This window comes from Heliangelus exortis, chromosome 3, assembly GCF_036169615.1.
Source record: "Heliangelus exortis chromosome 3, bHelExo1.hap1, whole genome shotgun sequence".
NCBI lineage: Eukaryota > Metazoa > Chordata > Aves > Apodiformes > Trochilidae > Heliangelus > Heliangelus exortis.
The window spans coordinates 41,025,154-41,041,940 of record NC_092424.1 but is presented as its reverse complement, the minus strand read 5'-3'; positions in this window follow the sequence as shown (position 1 = coordinate 41,041,940).

The following is a 16,787-nucleotide window of genomic DNA, read 5'->3' as shown; positions in this document are numbered from 1 at the left end:
GGCTCAATGTTCTTCAAAGATGATCTCAGATCCCTCTTAGCATTCCTAGCATTTTTCATGCACTTTTGTGTGAGGAGCAGGCATTTTGAGAACAAGGCGTACATTCAGTTTAGTAGATAAAGGTGGGAGGACTGGAAAGGACTGAAACATGACTGCAAGGGAAGATGGTTTCTTAGATTCTCAGATTTGCAGACCTGTGGAAAAAAAAACTGGCAAACCTCAAAACTGTCACTAGATATGCATAGAAAAGAAGGGAAAGCTCCTATTCTGCTGTCAAAACCAGTAACAGATCCTCAGATAGCAAAATACCACGTGGATGCAGGACTCATCATAATTTTCAAGTGTAGTAAACCTGATAGAAAGTATGGTGATCCTTAGCAGCTCAAAACACTGAGCTACACAGAAAGGTCACTGAAAAAATTGTAGCTATTAATAAAAAATTAAACTAATCATAATTTCCCCCATTTTTGTCGGTAGTATAAATCATCTCAACTCATTCAGGTTTGTACATGTCTGTAGCCACATTAATTAAAAGAATGTAATGTGCTGGCTCAGACTACTGTGGATGACTCCAGCTGCCAGGGCAGGAGCAGCAGTGTAAATGGGGTGTGTGACTGGGATTCAAAAAAGGGCTATGAGCACATTTGTCTGAAACCACATGTATGAAAGTGAAATTGCCAAGAGGTTTTTGAAGAAGGGCATCGGCTTGAAAAGCAGTCTTAAAAAAAAAAAAGTATAAAAACTTGCTACAATGGGGAAAAGGCCTTGAAGCAGAAATAGCAGCTGCCAAAACTGGGTTTGGCACAGCCAAAGGCTTCCCTGTGGCATTGAGACCTCCCCACCTGGGCTTGGCTGAGCACCCTCTGTGGTGCCACCAGGAGTATCCTGCATCAAGGTGGAAAACTATCAATACAGAGCACAGCAAGCAAGAGACTTCCCCCTCTGGGGTGTGTGTGTGCTGGCATGAGTACTGAATTGTGGTTTTCTGTTGTATTGCTAATGAAAACACAGCCACTGGAATGTGAAAGTCAGTAGAAGTATTCTAGTTTAGAAACTTTAAAGCAAATTTATGTTGAATTACAGTTAGTTGTTCCCATCCTTGAGGCAGGTAGGATGTTAAATTGAGTAGTTTACGGTGAGTAGTTTGTTTATCTCTGTTTTCACAGAATATCTGAGCAGCTAAGTATGTGACTGTGTTTTCTGATTAGTTCACCACAGAATGTTCATGAAGATATAGACCTCTTAGCAAATTCCTAACTGGACTTGCAGAAGTCTCGAACCAATTACAAGTACTAAGCATGTGCAAACATGACCCATCTCTCACTTAATCCCACTTAGCTACACGCAGGGAGATCACTATTTTTTAGCTCTCTTGCAGTAATTAGAGCAGGTTGTGCACTTATTTAAACCATGCCATGTAAACAAATTTTAAGGAAAATGGTAGTCCCAAATGACATTGGAACCGGTCAGAAAATTCAATTTTATTTACTTTTTGATGTACGGTCAGAATTATCTAATGTAAAGAAACATTAAACATTTGGATTGAGATAATGAATGAGTACAGCTTGGGAGGAGAAAGGATTGTGGACAGCCCTGAGGTGAAGGACTTGGGGTGGTGGTGGACCAGAAGCTTAACATGAGCCATCAGTGTGTGCTTGCAGCCCAGAAAGCCAATGGCATCCTGGGCTGCATCAAAAGAAGCACAGACAGTTGAGGGAAAGTGATTCTCCCCCTCTGCTCTTGTCAGACCCCACCTGGAGCACTGTGTCCAGTTCTGGAGTCCCAATATAAGGACACATTACTCCTTGAATGTGTCCAGAGGGGAGCCTCTAAAATGATCAGAGGACTGGAGCACCTTCCCTATGAAGACAGGCTGAAGAAGTTATGGTTCTTCAACCTAGAGAAGAGGAGGCTTTGAGGTGCCCTTAAAAGTGACTTTCCAATATCTGAAGGGGTTATACAAGAAAGCTGGGGTAGAGGTTTTTTTTTACACAGATGTGTAGCAAGAGGGCAAGGGGAAATGGTTTAAAACCTGAAGAGGAGAGATTTAGGTTAGATGTTAGGAAAATATTCTTTACTGTGAAGGTGGTAAGAGGCTTGAACAGGTTGCCCAAGGACATTGTGGAGGTGCTCAAGGCCAGGCTGGATGGGGCCTTGAGCAACCTGGTCTAGTGGGAGGTGTCCCTGCCCACACAGGGGAATTGGAACTGGATGATCTTTGAGGTCCCTTCCAACCCTAGCCATTCTGTGATTATATGATTCTATTATTTTAATTGTGTATTTATACATTTAAACTCTGTTTATACTCTCAGCAAATTTTAAATGTATATTAGTAATAGTCTTCAAATTATTTGCGTAAGAAGAAGAGTTAAATCACTGGTTTATTAGAATGCATTGCTTATTCATGTTAGTGTACATGTGTAAAGTAGGGAATAAATTTAACATCCTTAATAGCTGACAGTAGAAAAAGAAATATCTGCAATCCTGCTTATGTTCTTTTTTTGCTGGTCAGTTGTATTGCTCTGATAAATGGCACTAAACAGAAACTGTATTTTATAGGATTAGCTATTGATTCTTGAGGAGTATTCTGAATTTTTTGTCATCTTTATGACATGACATTTCTTTGAAAAAGTAGTATTAGCTACCGAATGTTCTAAATTAGTTATCACTATATATCTTGCTTTGTCTGCTCACTTGCAAGGTTATACCTTTGGATATCATACTAATTATCCCTTATATAATTGCAGACTCCTTAATGTATATTGCTTTTCCAAAGATAATGAGTAAAAGATGGGCTAGAAGTTGTTACAATTTCATTTTGTCATTCTACTACCTTTATCCCAGAAACAGGTGGTGTTTCTATTAAGATTATTTGTATAATGATCCCAGTTGTTCACTCTTTTTTCCAAATTTTTTCTCTAAATATTCTCAGAATTTGCCTTTAACAGTCCTGTTTCATGTCAGAAGTAATTTTTGTGTGTTCATTGTGACTTTAAGAATATTAGCTTTTGACTAAAATGAGCTGGATTTTTCCTAGCTCTCTTGGGTTTGTGATTTACTTTTGCTCTGTTGCTTTGTACCATTTATATTACTTGAGGCCTTTTTTTTTTACTTCTAAGTGGCAAATTGATATTAATTGCAAAATATCTAAAAAATATTACTGGGAGAAGTCTTGTGGTAAATGCCCTTACTCTTACCTCTTGCTTTCCTCTCTGAAATTTTGAAGGCTGTATGTGCTAAAGTCAGCAAGCTTTGCTATATATGCTTTTATTGCATACTTTTCAGTTCTTTTAGTACTCTTTTGAGGTTTTGCTGTTGCCTTCTCCTAGTTTTACAAATTACAGCAGCTACTGTTCTGAAGTTGGTCCTTTTGCACAGGTTCTTGCTCTACAAACAGTGCTTTCACACTTTCCCCATGCTTCTCAAAATAATACGTTTGCCAGAACTTTGTAACATGAAGCCCCCAAACTTAGGGTACAGTCTGACTAAACAGTTGAGAGACTTCTGCTAATGGAAACAAACTCTGGTTATCCATCTTTTCTTTCATAGTTCACAGGACAAGTATGTAAAAGGTTTTTCTACTGTAAAGGCCTGTTGTATTGGCTTCTGATTTTATTGTTAAGGAAGGCTTCAGCTGCAAAAAGACTGGTTTAAAAAAATCACCAAGGCTATACCTGGAGTAAAGCAAACGTGTGCAGCCTAAAAATAATATATGCCAGAAATGCACAGCAAAAATGTAGGTCATTTGGGAATAAGTTGGATTTAAATACAAGTGTCAGTGCTTGGAAGCCTTATTTTTTAAATATAAAACAAATCATTATTGCTGTGTTTTAGAAGTGCACGGTAATGAGTAAGGCTCTTTCTCTTTTAATCTGATACATTTTACTCTTCCAGTTATATTTATAACACAATACTCTTGAATATTCATATACAAGTCCTCAGTTATCTTAAAATCAGTACTAAAAAGATAAAACTGTTTCATGTAGCAATTACTGACTTGAAGAAAATTGTTCTCTACTGAACACTTATAAGTGAATCACTGCCAAAATGCTGCTCTTAGTGTTAAATAGTGAGTGTAATACACAAAGTTATTATGATTTTCTATTAAATAGTTCACTAACAGATCACAAACCATGGCAGTTACATTTAAAACAAGCAGATTCCTGAATTTAGGCAAATACTAAGATGCACAAGGGTTTAAAGATCACTGTTCTTAATTACTGGGCTGCTTAACTCTTACCATTAAGCCTGTTAAGCATTTGGGTGACTACTCTCATGCTGCAGAATGTGCTTGACTATATTGGTAAATTAGACACTTTTTCAAGACTCGCCACTTTAGGTTTTGATATGGCAGTGCAAGCTGGATGTGTTTTTGGGATGTACCACAGCTGTTTTGGCACTGCCAGCCACAAAAGTTTGGAGGGCCTTTGGGGCAGTTCAAGCTTAGCTTCTTCAGAGGGCAAGGGCTCCAAAACCCAGCTTCTCCTTTATCTGTATCTAAACCACTTTCTGTGTACTGTGGTGAGTTACACTGGTTGCCACAGAAGAACATTAAGTTTCTTCTTACTTACTGGTGTGAGGACAGGCAGATGGAGTTTGAGATACTATGCAATTTCCTTTATAGGTTCTGGCAGCGATCCTTATGTATTTTGCTTGGTAGTCTTTTCTTGTTCCACATGGGCTGCAACTCTGCCAGAATGGCTGGCTTTTAAGTAACAAATGGAGAGGGAATGCAGGTATATTTTGTGGGCACCTCCCTAGTATTTATTCATCCCAACAGTAGCCTACATAAAATTTGGGAAAAAAAACAAAAGAAAAAAAAAACAACCCCCTCAAATGTGTGGTATAGGTAAAGCAAGCAGAGCTAATCAAGAATGAATAGTAATGTCATAGGAAATGATCACTAATGCAATATAGCAATTTCTTAGTGTATCTAGGGAAACTCATCTGTATGCCATGGCACAGAAAAGCACCTCAGTTTGTTTGTCACTGTGTCAAACCTAGTTAGCCCTAGAGGGTCTTCATTGATTACCTAAAGCTTTATAACAAATCCACTAGAGAGCAGAGCAGTCATTGTGCACATAGCACACCCATTTCTGAAAGTATCAGTTCAGGAGAGGCAGAAAAATGTCGTGCCAAAGGGGGTGTTTTGTAGACAGCAAAACACTCACAATCAGGAAGTTAGAATGAAAATATCTCCCAGGATTTAAGTGAAGAGGCTCTTTTACAGTTACAGATTATCTTCTGTAGATACAGTTCACTTTGGTAATGTAATTGTTTTTTATGCACAGTTGATCTTGCATCATTTGACATTAAGGGACACACATAATATCCCTTTAAATATTTAATAGTATTTTCATATACTGAAAACTGTCAGTGGCATTATATAGTAAACATAAAACAGCTTTTCCTTTTTCATTTTATATCTATTTAGATGTGTTGTACGTTTCCCTCTCTCAAATTTGTAACACCAATGACAGGTTTCTTTCTGAGTAGCTATAGCTATGAAGCACAGCAGCAAAATGGCTTTTAACTCATTTTTATAGCACACTAAGGCAGTATCTTCCTAATAGCCTTTTCTCAGACCATAGAAATACTACCATTAGAGGTGAGCTGTGGCTGTATGCATCTCTTAGAAGGAAATCTTCCACAGAGGTTAAGACTCTTCATTAGACTACACAACTTCATATACTTAAGTAAAAATCTAACTCCTAATTGTTTTTTTAAGTTTTAGAAATTAAAAAAAAATAATTATGCAGAAAAACTTCTTGATGCTAAACTGTTGGCAGCAGTATGGTCCAAATTCAAGTAGCTATTATATGTAGTATGTCCTACACAAATATGAATTTTTCCCTTTTGCCAAAATGTCAAATCTCCAAATACATTCTCCAGTTTTCTTAAAAGGCATTCTCTCACTCCAACTTTAACTTCACTTGTCAAGCAAAAAGCTTTTATTTGGGAATACAGCATAAACTCTGAAAATATAACAGTTGTCCATTGGTATGATTAAAGCATTGCCTCCTGGTGACTGTGAATCACCCTTGTCCTCCATCTCTCAGCCTGAAGTATAAAAAGCAAGGCCAGTTCATTTCTCCTGTCACCAAACTTTGCTTGTATTTTGGGCTCAGCCTCAGAGTTTGGCAATACCATCCAGAATCCTGAAGATCTATCTTGTGTCCCTCAGATTTGCCATGTACTTCAGCCAGAAATGTCTTCTGATTGTCAGGCTAATATTTGACATATGTGAGTGAACAGCCTCAGCCCCCAGCAGGTGCACTTTCAGATTGATTGCTTTTTGTAGCCACAAGCACCCAGATGAAGCAAAGTGGAACTGAGGTGAGTGCAGCAGAGTGTTGCACTGAGAGGGCAACTCATCTCAGCACCTCCCCACCGTGCCTAGAGCACAGCCACACAAATCCCATTTTCACTGACAGGGTGCAGGGGACACAGGCAAATGGTGGCCAATGCCTCCTAAGGACAGGAGGGAAATGAAGAACTGATGGATTTTGTTTCCTTTGGGAAGTGGTGGCTATTAGTTTCATAAACAGCCTCATAAGCTGCTCTCAGCTGTGATTTATACATTGGTCCATGCTGCAGTCTAGCAGACTGGTTCTTTAAGGGCAGAAAAGAGTTTCAAGAGGCTGGCAAAAAGCACTGGAATTGGGCTTGATGATTTAAGTGTTGCTGGGAGGACAATAAGTATTCCCTCTGTTGAAAATGTAAAAAGTTTAAAATTTAGAAGCTGAAAAAAAGAAAAAAGTTAAAACTGGAACCAAAAAGCAGCAGAATTCTCCAATCAGTACACCTGTAAGCCATGTTCCAAGCATGACATTTTAATGGTTTGATGTAAGCAGGAATGTCTGCATGGCAGAAACAAGCATGGGATTGCAATGGCAATTTGCTGCCCTGCCCTCCTAGGCTTCAGTACACAGTTCCTGCAAAATGAGGGTTCCTAAAGCTTCTCAATACAACACTCTACCCACTCAGGGAGATAAAATCCCCCCTGGCAAGCAATAGGAATAAGAAGTATCTTAGGCTAGTACAGCACTGAGGAGCTGTGATTCACAGCTCAAGTAAGAAATGGAGTTTTCAAAGCCCACCAGCCTTCCCAACTTTGTCAAGGTCCCTGGAGGTCTGTTATCTTCCAAAGCAGTTCAGGAAAAAAAGACCACCATGGCACCTCTGTGGCATATCAGAGATCAGACATTTCCTACCATCAAGCTGATAGCATGTCAGAGCACTGTTGCAGTATCCTGCTGGAGGCTATCCAGAAATTAGTCTTTCTTGTATCTTTGCAGTTTGGTTTGCATTTAGTAGTCTTTCATTAATCGTAAATGTTTCAAGGTGCTCTGTAAAACATTTTTTTACAGACCTTTGTTCCAGACTTCAAGCACACATTCTAAGTTTTTTATTTTATTGCAGCTATCTCTGAGATGCGTGTTGTTAAGACACTATAAAAAAAAAAAGCCAACAAACACAAAACCCAAAAAACCCCAACAACAACAACAACAACAAAAAAACCCACAAAACCCCCCTGAATCTACCCATGAACTTTCCTCTACAAACCCCGTAGTAATGTATCTAGATTTATTTACCCATCTTTGCAGGATGCACTGCACTTCGTTGACTGCTGTTTTATATTTTTCTACAATAAAGCTAGATTTTTTTCAGCATTTTAAGATGCCAATAGATACTCTTTAAGGTTTGCAAGTTGCTTATCAGGTAATAGCTATTTTCATTTTATTAGATCAGTAATCTGAGATAAGAGGTTTTCACTGATGAATAGTGGTGCAAAAAGGAAAGGAGGAAGATGTGACTTTGAGATGCCTGCTTCACAGAACATGGAGCCTACCTTTGGGCAAATATAGATGTATGCTAGCATTTTGCATCTTCTATTAAAAATGTCCATCAGTAAGCTGCATGTAAAATTCTGAATTTTTAAATAGATGCAGTCCCCTTTTGTCAAGGGCCTTTTGAGTTCCTATTTCTGTGTGAGAAAATCACCTTTTATGAATGGATCCCAGGAAGAAATTAGTACCTGCAGCTCAAAGGACATCAGTGAAATGCCAAGAAAGATCAGTACTGTGTGATCACACACTTGATGTGAAGCTTGATTCTTGAAGCAGGGTTGACATTGGTCTGGTTGGGCAATGATGGATGTGCTTCCATTTCTGGTGTTTTGGAAACATTTTTTGAAATGCCAAGCTGAAGTCACTTTTCAGTGTCTTTCCTCTGCTTTCTTTTATCCACTTTTCCTGAACTAGTCTGCAAGGCAGCTATGCCTTGAGTCAAATATTTCTTAAAAAATAACTCCTATTAGCTTTAAGATAGCATCAATGGTTAGAATTGTATTGATAAACTTGATACCAAATAATTTTAAATGTTTAAAATATTAGTCACAAGATCCTTTCCCCCACCCTATACTGCTCTGTTAATTCTTGCAGTTGCATCATCTTTAAAACATCTGGTTTTTTTGTTGGGTTTTTTAAATTTTTTAACAGTGCTGTGAGGCATATAGGAGAAGAGAGAAACTATTTGATTAGGTTTCTTGGAAAATTGGACTCAGTTCTCAGCTTGTCTTGGATGACTTCTAAGATTGTGGTGTCTTAGAGGAGTGATAATACTCTGAGCATGCTTCCACTGTCTTTGTTGCTGATTTAGTTATTAATAAACAGCCCTTGTCCAAACAATGTGTATGTGCAAAATTCATGGTTGAATTCTCGGTGTATTACAAGATTATAAATAAGTTAACATTCTTGGCACTGTTAAAGAAAATGAAGTCTATTGTTCTTAGTTCTCCTGTTGAATAAATAAAAATGATAGTTTCTTTAATTGGCATTTACATTCAGATTAATTTTGTGAGCATGGAGTCTGTTTACAAATGATTTGTGAAATACTGGCAACACTGGTGGTGGGAATATTAATTTACATCAGTGCATGTGGGAGATATTCCCTGTGACTACTTGAAATCTCTTTTTTTTTTTTAAAGAACACAAGAGGTCTGGTTTTTTTCATTACAATTTGTGATTTTCACTTTTAGCTTTGTTTTATTTGTTTTCCTTATCTGCTGGCTGCTCTGAAACCCCATTTCTTTACAATAATTGCTTTTTCTTATTTGAAATCTTACATCATGACCTTTTATATGTTTACAAGAAAATTGGGAAAATGAGTGTTGAATCTTAAATTAAGCATCAACTGTTTCATCAAAACTGCTGTTTAATCTCATAAGATAATTGGAAGATAATTTATTTGCTTTCAAAGGACCCATTTGAACTCCTGTCAAAGCTGATGGAATTATTTCAACCAAAATGTGATTGGGCCTTTCAGTTTGACCTATTAGTCCTTTTCATCTCTTTTCCTGGAGCAAGAGGCCTTTGATTATTGTGGCACTTAATGTCTGGTACAAAACATTAAGAGGAATGGGAGTAAGGCAGCCAGCACTATTTGGTGATCTTGTACTGCTATGGAATAGACATATATTGACTGTTTCTTCCTGCTAGCTCTGTTTTGCTCATAAATACCAAGATGCAGCCTGTGGCCTTTAAAAAGAAAATTTCCCTCCTTCATTTATCCTCCTGCCTTTCTCTGGCGATGTCTTTATGCGCCTAACAATGTCTGCTGGTTGGGAGGTCGGTGAAAGATCTTTCTGATTGCTCAGCAGACCTCCTGTTAGAACACATTACCTCCCACTCAGCCAAGTGGATTACCTGTTAGTGCTTTTCCTTGGCACAGAACCACAGCGTGCAACACATCGACCCAACCATCCGTTGAACCTGCATTTCCAGCTTCACAGCTTTTTACCTCGCAGCAGCTCCTCCGATGAACTGTTGAATGGCACTCTGTATTTTCAAGAGAATGCTCTAGAGAGTGAAAATTCCTTACTGAAGTTTAGTGATTAGGCAGAATTAGAGTTTGGAGAGGTCACTGTGACTTTCAGCATGTTTGGCTTAGCTTGAGCTTTATGGTGATTGTTGACACTGTCCTTAGTTTGTCTGACTGTGGAAGCTGTGCTTAGATTGCATGAGAGTAGCTAGTCTTTTCTTCCATTAGACATATTCCTAGTGACTAGAGCTTTCTTTTAGTTTAGCATTGTTACAATTAAATTTCAATCAATTTTTCTGAAATATTGCTAAGAGTTGGATTTTTTGCCATTATGAGTTACAATGCATGCAAAGAGAGATTGTGGCTCAAGATTTACACCAATACAATTGCTCTAATCCTCAGAAATACAGTTTAGAACAATTGCTTTAAACTGCATAAATGGTGTCCTGTTGCTTCATTACTAATGTTTTGTCAGTTGTGGTACTTCACCCTTTACAATTGCAAGTTCTGAGAAAATAATCCAGTATGAGAACAATCTGATTCAGAAGAGTGTCTAAGAAAATTTCCAAATAGAGACCAGAGAAAAATCTTAGTGGATCATAGCAAGACATATAAATCTAAATTAGCTGCTTTATGTCAAGATAATGGTTAAAATAAAAACCTTTTTGACTTAATTTGTGGAGTATCAAAAAACACAACAGCACTTGGGAAATCTAAAAAATTTGGAAATAGGCCAAATAGTCTATGCAACAGAGTCAACACATTTCTCTTCAATTTTTTATCAATTATAAAACCTTTTCTATAAATTTTTAATGACAATAAAGTACATCTGTTGGTGTACAGACCCATAATTTTTAAACCAAGTGCTTTTGCTATGGTGGACTCCAGAAATCTGGGGCATGTGTATACTGGGCTGCTTGCATTTAGAAACTCAATGTGCAAGAGAGTCATCTAGAGGGGTGTGAAAGATGAAGTAATTCATTTGAGTTTAAGGAGAGAAGATTGGGGCAGATCTGAGAACAGAACTGACTTAATCAGACTCATAATCTCACCTCTTTTCTAAAGACAAACTACCCTGCCTCCAGCTTTAATGTATTGATTTTTCTAAAACTGTACCAAACTTGTTGCCAAAGCCTGAATTCATTAGCTTTCATGGGGCATGACTCCACTGTGGTAATGGAACATAATGCTGAGGGCTATTTTCCTTTTTCCTAGAAGCAGAATATTGTTCTGTGATAGTGATACAAGTAATAGCTCTGTGAGAATTACGGAAGGAAATCCAGAGAAAGTGAACTCTGGCTCTCTCATTATGCTTCCAAAACATACTGTGGGAGGATTTCTGCAATTTTAGGGCACTGCAAGAAAAGCATAAACCAGGAAGTCTCCTCTTTGTATGAGGCACAGAGGTCCAGTTCACTTGAGAGACAGAGTCCAGAGCACATAATTTTTGGTTTCCAAAAGGTTTGGGAATTCTTTCAAAGCAATTTCTGATTTGCAACCTGTTTAATGTTTTTATTTAGAGCAAGTGAGACAGTCTGCCTTCCAGTTGGTTCTAATCTGCCTGTACAGCCGGGAGAATAGTTAAGAGCTAGAGAAGGGAAAAAAAAAAGGCAAAGGTGTAGAGGTGTAGATGTCACACCAATGTAAACAAATGAACAGCTTTGAAGTTAGTGGACCTGTGCCATTTTATACCAGCTGTGATTTAAGAAATCTGGTGATCTGTCAAGTCTTTAATGGTTAACTTCAGTGCTCTTAAATGTGTTGTTTTATGGACTGGTTTTCACAGTCAGCAAAAATGTGTTATGCTATGATCTGTTCTTGCTTCCCTGTTAGGTTTATAATACATAAGAAAGGGTGAATAACACTTTCTAGGGAACATACCTATTGACTTTTAAACTTGTGATTGTAACTGCAAGTATTGCATTAGCTTAGTGTTCTTATAATAATACTATTATTTTTTTTAAGGTATAGGTAAGGTTAGGCAGTGTTGGGGCACCACAAGGGCCAATGGCTCCCCAGGAAACAGGATCCTGGGGACCATGGGGAAGTCCCATGGGATGGAGGGGCAGCAAGGAAGGAACTCACCAGTGTCATGGGGCTGAGGCAGGATGGCAGCCTGTGGGTAGGTGTCAGGGTCAGGCCCCAGTGAGAGGAATCAGAGTCAGACCCAGCCAAGGGGCTGGGGCAAGGCCAGGCTGGGACATCAGGTCACTATTTAAGCTCGTGGCTGCCCAAGGCTGTGGGGAAGCTGAAGACAGGCACCCTGGAACATCACTGGGGCACGGACTGAGGCCCCCAGTGAAAAGCATGTGCACAGAGCTCTGCTAATTGCCACAGTAACAAACTAATCCTGCCATGATGTGAAAAGAGTCATGGTGGAAGTCTCTGGTGCTAATGGGTGAGGAATTCTTTTCAGCAGCATTTTTTGCCTAAACAATCAAGGGTTTGTTCTTCTCCACGTAAGGCATACAGAGCAACTTGGACTGTGGCAGAGATCCATAGGTGCCAGCTGTATGTCAGGTCAATTTAGGGTAAATATGGTCCTAGTGAGTGTAACAGTGACTGGGTCATTTCATGTACCCAAAGACACTATCTGTGTTGTAATTTAAAATATTGTGCATTAATATTTATTCTCCCAGTATTTTAAAGACGTGGTACTGATGTGAAGGAAAAGAAAATTAAAATTATTTTGTCAGGAAATGGACTTTTTATGAGATTCCCCTTCCCATTCCAATTTCTTTTCATGCAGCAGCTGCTGTTGCCAGGCTGTCTTTTGTTGCTATGGTGGTGTTTTGTGTGCCAGAATTTTATATTCACTCTTGAAGAGTCACCTGATTGAGGGGCTGTGCCACGTAAGTTATCAGTCAGACCCGACTTTGATCAATGCCATCTGTAAATCAGTAATTGCTCCTTTCTCCTATTTTTCTATACATGTAAAGGTAAAAAGTTATGTGTATTTAGTTTATTCCCCTGAAATTAAGTATTGGTACATCAGCATGTTATATAAAAATTAATGCTTTACCAGTATATTGCATTCGCATAACCCTTTTAATTTACACAAGGCATTCATTTTGCAGGCTGAGGCATTGAAGTAGTAAAAATTAAAACATTCAGAAATTAGTTCCTTCAGCAATATAAGACCAAGTATCACATCTGATATGTAAATTTTTGAATAAGTATCTGAATAAACCCAGTGCAGAGTTTATTTCTAACAGTACATCTTAGTTTTAATTTCTTGACACTAAAAGGGCCAGAGTCAAGAAGAAAGAAGATATGCATAATACTTTAGATAATTGCATCATGGCCTTCCTGAGTAAAGGCAATTTTAAAAAAACTTTTGCCTGTAAGGGAACTATGAAGAACATACCTTTTGCACCCTCCATGGGTGTGCAGCTGCTTGCAAAGGAACTGTTAAGCTTGGCATGTTTGGTACAGGAGCAGTTAGCAGGGCTACATTAGTATTTAAGTGCTGATAATAGATTGTTAAACATCACCTTGGATTTTGAACTGGCCATACAGGTGAATTGCATGGGGAGTAGGTTCTAGAGATGACATGTCATTTTTCTAAAATTATTACTTCAGAAATTCCAGTTTGTGCAGGGGAACAGATTGGATAATCTGGGACACAAGTCCTTTTTGAACTGGGGAGTGCAGGAGCCAAGAACAGTAATAGCACTGTAGCTTCTTGATTTCTGTCAGGTTTAGGGTCAATGTTTGAACTGAAGGACCATACACTACAAGATGTGCCAAGATGTTTGTTCAAAACATCAACATTTAAAATATTTTCATTGTATTTTTTAATTGCAAAGCAAGTAGATGATGTGCACTTCTTGGGACCCATAAATTAACTCACAATTTGGCAAGTAGCACTTGCTTCACTTACTCTGATGACTTGACTCTTTGTCTGGGTCATACAACCAGCTTCTCAGCATCCACTTGTACAAGTATTGAAATCTGTGCTCTTGTATCTATTGGAAGTTTTATCAATAGTTGCCCAGGACCAACTGAGTCAGAATGTAATCTGCTTTAATGTTGTGTCTAGCCCTATTCTGAGGGATCTGAGAAACAAAAAATCATCTGGTTGCAAGAACCATAATGTTCTTGCAAATTAGCTATCTGGATCATACTGTATGGTTTAATTTTTTTGGTGTGGTGGTCTTAACCAGCACCTGGCCCTGTAATTTTTTTTGGTTTAATATATTGCTGAGATTCAGATGAATGGAGGGAGTTATTTTTGTATGAACTATTAGTATTTGTATCAGTCCAAATGTTAGAGCCTGAGTCTTCAGGGGATGCAATAATTTCTTAATTTGAACAATGTCAGTGGAATGAAGAGCATGGATAGGCACCATTCTGACTTTTCTTCCAACTGTTGTTCTTCTTTTCTTCCTGTAACTTTTCTTGCAACTGCTCAATTTTCAAACACAGTATTAATTCAGCTGCCTTTCTGCCTTCTATTTCTTCTTTTAGGTCTTGCTCACTTTTATTTTTGTTTTTTCTATTTTGATAAGCTTCTAAACAGATGCCTAGCATTTTGCAAATTATACCCTGATCTTTTCCATCTTTCACAGCATGAGAAGGGCCACATTTATATTTTTGCAGCAGTTTATTGATGGCAATCTGTCCATGAAGCCAGTCTTCTAAGGCACGTGGAAAATGTGGAGGTGGTTGGTGGCAACCAAAATGGCTTCACCAAGGGCAAATCTTGCTTAACAAATGTGGTAGCTTTTCATGATGGGGTCACAGTGTGACAAGAGGAAAGCAATCAGTGTCTTCTACCTGAACCTGTGCAAATGTTTAACACTGTCTTACAAGAAATCCTGGTTTCTAATCTGGAAAGGCATATATTTGACAGATGGTTCATCCAGTGGATAAGGAATTGGCTGGGTGGTTGCATTCAAGGACTGGTGGTCAGCCACTTGATGTCCAAATGGAGACCAAGTATGACTGGAGTTCCTTAGGGGTCAGTACTGGGACCAGTTAGAGACATGGACAGGGGAACTGAATGCATCCTCATCGAGTTTGCTCATGACACCAGGCTGTGTGGTGTGCTTGACTTGCTGGAGGGAAGAGGGGCCATCCAGAAGGACCTTGACAGGCTGGAGAGGTGGGCCCATGCCAGCCTCAAAAATCTCAGTGAGGCAAAGTGCAACATCCTGCACCAGGGTTGGAGCAATTCCAAGCACAAATACAGGGTGGTCAGAAAATGAATTGAGAAGAGATGGCTCACACTGAGCATCTCATCAAGGTCCTTCTCCTCAAGGCTGTTCTTTGCAACCCAAAAATCCAATCATATCCTGGGCTGCATCAAAAGAAGTGTGACCAGCAGGTTGAGGGAGGTGATCTTCCCTCTCTATTCTGCTCTTGTGAGACCCCATCCAGAGCACAGTTTGGGAGCCCCCAAAACAAGGACATAGAGCTGTTGCAGTGAGCCCTGAGGAGGGCCACGAAGATGATCGGAGGGCTTGAGCACCTCCTACAAAGACAGGTCAAGAGAGCTGGGGTTGTTCAGCTCAGAGAGGAGGAGGAGGAGACTCTAAGGGGACCTGAAGAGTACATGAAGGCTTCCAGTACATGAAGGGAGCCTACAGGAAAGCCGGGGAGAGGCTTTTTACAGGGGCATGTAGTGATAAGACAAGAGGGACTGGCTTTATGTGGAAGATAGTAGATTTAAGTTAGACATCAGGAAGAAATTCCTTAGTGTAAGGGTGGTGAGATATTGGCATGAGTTGCCCTGGGAGGCTGTGGATGCCTTATCCCTGGATATGTTCAAGGCCAGGTTGGATGGGGCTTTAAGAGATATGGACAAGTGGGTGGTGACCCTGCCCATGCAGGGAGGTTGAAACTAGATGATCTTTAAGGTCCCTTCCAACCCAAACCATTCTGTGATTTAATGAGGCTTACTGCATATTTGGAGAAAAAGTGTCTGGTTGTTATTTTGCCAGATTTGGTCCAGTCATCTACTGTTAAGATAGATGTATTCTTCCTGGGTGTAGCAATCCTGCTGAGTGTAGCCAGTTTCCAGGTCACCACTCCCATGCTTTGTGGAAAAGAGGGCTTAAATTTAGACATGCATTGAAGTGTTTGTAATATATACTATGTACCAAGAAATGTATTCTTAGCTGGAGCAGATGCTAATTAAGCAATAGCAGTAACACACAAGCTAGCTATCTGGGCTGAAACTAAAATTCCCACTGATTTCAATGAGCCCAGGATTTCAGCAAAGGCTGAATCATAAGCACTTTACAGAACTGTTATTTAAACGGCACAGTCATAGTGCCATTTCCTTTTTGTCCTTCTTCCTTTTGATCCAAAATCAATTAGCTATCTACCATATAAAAGGTACGTTTCTCTTCAGCCAAATGCCATAATGTTAAAAACTTAAATCTAAAACCCACAAAACTGCTTCAAGCACTATGTTATTCCTCAAATACCAGATACCAGTATCAGAGCCTATACTGAACTGTAGTGTCGCCCCTTCTGTGTTCAGACTAATGGATTGTGAGGAGTCTTGTAGAATCAGGAACCGTGAGGTGTTACTGTGAATTGTGATTTCTTTTCCCTAACAGAGGCCATAAAGAGGGCTAGGCCAACAGAAAATGTGTTATGGGCGTGTTGAGAAAACTGCCTTCAAGGTACAATGGTCCATGGTACGTCTTCCAAACTGGTAATTTTGGTGGACTACTGTGAATATGAGTGTTAGGGATCATGGATAAGTACTGTAGAGTGCTTTGTTCTTACTTTCTGAGGGGTTTTAATATATATTTTTTTATTAATTTGTGGGTATTATGCAGGGATGAAAAGGCAGTTGTGAAAATAGTACTGAAAATCTCTTCCCTCTAGCTCCATCATAGAGCAATCATATAGGAACATCAGTGCAGCCAAACCCAGAATTTGTTAAGGTGTCTTTAAGTCATGGCAAATGAACGGAAATTAAAGCACAGCAGAGAGAGAGCAGACTTTTG